We start from the raw sequence: 5,657 nt of genomic DNA on the forward strand, positions 1-5,657 counted from the left end.
TCTTTTCTTTAATCCAACAACCTAACAACCTCAACCATGATATCCCTTGTTTCATGTTGTCTTTTGTATACAGCTTGGATTTCAGGCAGTTTTCTGTCATTGCATTGTGGCAAGCATTGATGAATTATCTTCAACAAAACCTTATGTCTGTGTGATATTAATGATATTGTTAAATAATTTCTGCATTCTCTTGTTGCAAGTTTGTTGTTGAATAGCCACGAACATAATTCTCTTCCACTTGGGTAGCGAGGTCGCTGTCTTCTAAATCTCTTGGCCTAGATGAATGAGCACCTCCAGAGTTACATGGGTTTGTTGATTCATTTCAGGTGGTAATCAATGTTTTTCAGCAATGTTTCCGTGCAGCTTGGAGTTCTTACTTGAAATCATTGATCTTCATCATCTGCTACTTTCTGAACTGGTTGAATATCAACCAATTCTGCTTGGTGCAGTGATTCAGTGTATTTCGTCCATCTTATTTTGATGCTTCTTGTGACATTCAGTTCAATATTTTGCTCATAGAATCCTTCAGGGTTTCAAATCAAGGCTTGAGTTTTTGCTTTGGTTCAGTTAGCTTGAGAAATGCCCAGCATATTCATACCTTTTTTTCTAACACAGGTCTTTGTACATTTCATTATAATACTTTGTCTTCTTGAGCTGTCCTTTAAATTGTTCATCCCTTTTACATCATTTCTTCCTTTTGATTTAGCTTTTCCAAGTTCTAGAGCATCATAAATGTCAAGACACTCTCAAACTTGGTCTAGGATGGAGATAAACTAATGGGAGTAATGACGATTATTGCTATGCCTGAACTCTCCACTGCTGTGGCTATTTAGAAGGAAAAGAACATTTGAAAAACCAAAGAAAATAAATGTTACCATGACACTTTCCTTTCTTTTTGTAAACATGGTTAATGGTGCAGGAAAAAAGTTATTTCTGGAAATCTAAATCGACTTGAAATAATCAAAGAAGAAAGAAGTTTGATGTGTTTCTCTGAAGGGTAATGTGGAATAGCAAGTTTCAAAGTGCAGTCCCCAAATTAGCATCATCAGCATCATCTGGGAACATGATTCTCAAATCCCACTAATAACTTCCTAAAGAAAAACTGGAACATTGCTCATACCACGTGTCTTAATCAGGCCTCAGTGTGATTTTTTTGCATGCCATAGTGTGAATAGTATTGATATAAAAAGATACAGGTATTATTGTACAATATAAATCAGTTGTTAGTTGTATCATTAATACAGAATGAACATAAATATTTAGGGCACAATTATAAAAATTATAATAACCAGATTCAATAGAAGTATAAAGGAAGCACAATGCACTTTTATGAATTTTACTATCCTTAGTTTTCAAATATTTTATTGTTATTAGCATAGTGTAGAATTAAATTCTTATAGCATATTCAAGTCAATGTATAGCTAATCCAACTTTCCCCTTAATGTTTCATATTTCTTACATGATCTCATCTATGATTTATTTGTATAACTTCCATTATCAAAACATCCATCAATGATATATTGCTTTCTTGAATTTTTAATGGGATTTCTCTTGGCCGTTTTATTGCTTATTCTAAGTTAAATTTAATTACTTGAAATATGATCATTTTTAAAACATTGAAGTTATTTCTTCAATACATATGCATATGTATAAACATATATCTTATATATAGAAAATACATCTATGTTTACCAGCAATGATTCCATACAATGTATATATTGAATGTATATACATTCTACCCTGAAAATTATGTATTTTCTTAAATAATAGGAAGTAAGCCCTATATTATGAGGCAAACTTCTCAGTATGTGTTGTAAGGTCATAAAATGCTACTGCCATGTGTAGACATGAGGCTGCATTAGAAATATGCCCATGATCTGTTCACTTTTTTTGCTTTGTTAACTGGTATGAGAATTATATCTTGCACTAATTCTCCTTCAATAGCTGAACATTTGTTCTTGTTAGGGCCCCGTACACAACAGAATGGAACAATGTTTGGTCTTATACCATACTAAGCATTTTTCTTTTGTTTGGGTCCATTGTCAGCCACTCTGTCAATCCGTCTAGTCAAAGGTCTTCTTTTTCGCTGCCTGCCCCCCCTTTACTAACCAGGGACTGGTTTCTCCTGACAACATGGCAAAAGTATGTAAGTCAGGCTTGTCATGCTTGGCTTTAAGGAGCATACTATCTGCACTTCTTTCAAGACAGAATGTATTATTTTGGCAGTCTCTGGTACGTTCTGCATTCTTGGCCAGCACCATTATTCAAATGCATCAATTCTTGCTTAGTCTTTCTTACTCATTGTCCAATTTTCACCTGCACATGAGGCTATTGAAAATACCATGGCTTGGGTCAGACATCCCTTAGTCCTCAAAATAGCATCCTTGCATTCCATACATTACAGAAGTCTTGTGCAGCCAATGTAATGCAATATAGTCTTTGATCTCTTGACTGCTGTTTCCATGAGTATTAATTGTGGAGCTAAGAAAGACGTAATTATTAACCACTTCAATCTTTTCTTCATTTATTATGATGTTACCTATCAGTCCAGTTGTGAGGAATTTGGTTTTCTTTATATATGTTAACCATAAAGCATACTCTAATTAGGAAAAACCCTGGTAGATTAGGAAAGTTGCTACTACTGCTAACTATTTGAAATACAATACCGAAAAAGAGACACAGAGAATGCTTTGATATTGTGCCCAAGCACATTCATATACGTATGAAGAAACTTATGAACTCAAATTAGGAATTGACTCACATTGGAAGTAGGACATGGGGAGTTCAAAGTTAACGTTTTCTGGTAAGTTTCCTTAGAGAAAGGTCTACAGTTGGAATGCACAGCACTCAAAGGGAGAAAATTGAAGGAAAGATGAATAGATTTGGAAGTTCTATAGCACAGTTCTACTTTGTCCTGTGGAGTTGCTTTGAGTCAGAAGAAATCTCAACTGGAATGAGGTGGACTTTTATTTGTTTGTTTATAGTTGCTTTCATTGTCACTTCTACTGGTTTCTGAAGAACACAGTTTCATACTCAGAATCATTCATGCCCTAAAACATCTCCTACCATAAAAATAAATCTATTATATAGTCTAACTAATCTGTATGTGTTGGGGCTTTATGCTTTTAACTTTAAAATAAAAATGCTGCAAGATAAATAAACTGGAGAAATATATTATGCTTGTAAAATATGAGATTATTGCTTTGATTGACCCAGTGACTGTGATAATTGGCTCAAACATATGAGAGGGTACCCCCAAAACAATAGATTTTCTTTTCCCAACGCTGTGTGTGTGTATATATATTAAACAAAATAACTTTATCAACTTCAAAGTACTCTCCATTACACTTACTACATTTGTCAAATCTGTGATTCCACTGTTAGAAACATTTTTAAAACTCATATTTGGATGGCTGACAGCACGTACCTCGTTTGTTTCTTCACCTCCCTGTTATCATCAAATCGCTGTCCTTTCATGTCCTTCTGCATTCGCAGAAACAAAAAGAAGTTGATAATAGCTAGGTGCGTAAGTTGCATGGAGCAAGAGAGGCATGCTGTTATTTTCCCAAAACTGGCACACTGAGATGGCCGCATGAACGGTTGTTGTGGCAAAACCAGTGCCCCATCTGCCACAAAATAGGCCGTTTTGTCACATACTATTACGTAACTTTTCAAAACTTCTAAATAGAAACTTGATTAACAGTCTGACCTTGTGGAACGAACTCCAAATTTACTACAAGTTGACATTTTTGTCCTTTTGGGAAGCTGATGGGCATCCATAACGAGAGTTGTCATCAACCGACATTTCACCCTTTTTGAAATGAGAAAACCACTGTACACTTGAGTTTTTCCCATAGCTCTTTCCTTGTTAACTATGTTTCATATCACACCCGTTTCTATGGCATTTTTCCTAAGCAGGAAACAAAATTTCACAATGGCACGCTATTCTCTTAAATCGGCTATCACAAAAACACGAGGTTTCGGTGAAACTGCTCTTCCGAAATAATTCACTGTGATCAGAAAGAACCTTCCCAGGTGACACCACTGGTGCACTATCTCAGAGCATGTTCTTGGGTGCTCACCTGGCAGGAAAAATGCATACTACTGAAGCCCACGCAGCAGAAGTTTCTTCTGCTGTGTGAAAGTCCTCCCTCATTACAAGAGTTGTGGGGGTGGGCAAGAAGAGGGAGTGTTTTGTTCTGTTCTATGTGTCCCTTGGAGTCAATAAAAATTTTATGTGGCCTAACAACAAAAAACTGCATTTTTCTGAGCCAGACTAAGAAGGATAATACAATAAATGAGATTACAAAACAATTTGACTCATTAACATAGATTTTAAACACCTAATAGAATATTGACATATGGAAATATGTTGCATAATATTTTCATATGGAAATAAAAAGATTAACAAAACTATAATATATTATGTGAAATGTAAATAATGTCAATGTTGAAATTTTGGTTCAGTTAAACATAAAATATTTAAGTTGTATTTTTAAAATATCTTAGAAATATTTTAATAATTTAGTCATATGCGTCATCTTACAATATAAACATAAAGTAGCTAACAAAATAAATATTCACTGTCACAAAAAAATTAAAAAATCAACATGCAAAAAATGTCCTAGAACAACATACACATAAAATAGTAGATGGTTTAATAATCTAGGGAGAAAAATGTTACATTCTTTAATTAGTATTAAATGTTTTTACTGTGAGATCAGAAGCCAAGCAATGCACATTTTTATCCTAACTATTCAATACTATTCTTAGTTTATATAAGACTGAAAACACTTAAAAGATAACATTGAAAACAAGCTAATCAGATTGCATCTAATTATACATATATGGAAAATTCTATATAATCCACAAGTATATTATAAATGCTAAAGTAATATTGAGAAAGAAATTAGAAGTAAAATTATTGGAAAAATAAATATTATTCCTATCTAAAAATACACGCATTTTTTAAATACATGAAAAGTGTTAAGTACCTACGAATTAGTTTTTAAACAGTTGTGCAATATTTGCAAAAGAAATCATAAAACTTTTTCACAAAAAGATATATTAAAATAAAGTGAAATAAACAAAATATTGTATCCTCATATGCTTTAAGTCCTCCTCAATTTCAGCAAGCAAAGTAGTGTCATATGCATATTTCTGGCTGTTAATAAGCCTTCCTCCCATTCTGAGAACTTCGTGTAATGTAATTCCTTCAATTATTTGTTCAGCATACAAATTGGATGAGTATGGTAACAAGATAGACTCGTGAAACATTCCTTTCCGATAAAGCATGCCATATTTCCTTGTTCCTTTCAAATTATTCTTGATCCATGTCCATGTTCCACATTATCACAATGAAATTTTTTTGGAATCCCCATTCTTCTCAATGCTATCCATAGTTTGTTATGGTCCACCAAGTTGGATTCCTTTGCATAATCAATAAAACACAAGTAAACAGGTTTCTGGTATTCCTTATTTTGAGCCAAGATCTATGTGACACCAGCCCTTTTTCTACATAATTAAGACTTGAAGGATCTGCTCATTAAATTCAAGGAGTGTCACCTTTAAGATGGATTACAACTCAATATAAAGAAAACCAAAATCCTCACAACTGGACCAAAAGATAACATCATGATAAAATGAGAAAAGATTAA

Source organism: Echinops telfairi, unplaced genomic scaffold (assembly GCF_000313985.2).
Source record: "Echinops telfairi isolate 266 unplaced genomic scaffold, ASM31398v2 ScPeMD7_60;HRSCAF=208, whole genome shotgun sequence".
Lineage (NCBI taxonomy): Eukaryota > Metazoa > Chordata > Mammalia > Afrosoricida > Tenrecidae > Echinops > Echinops telfairi.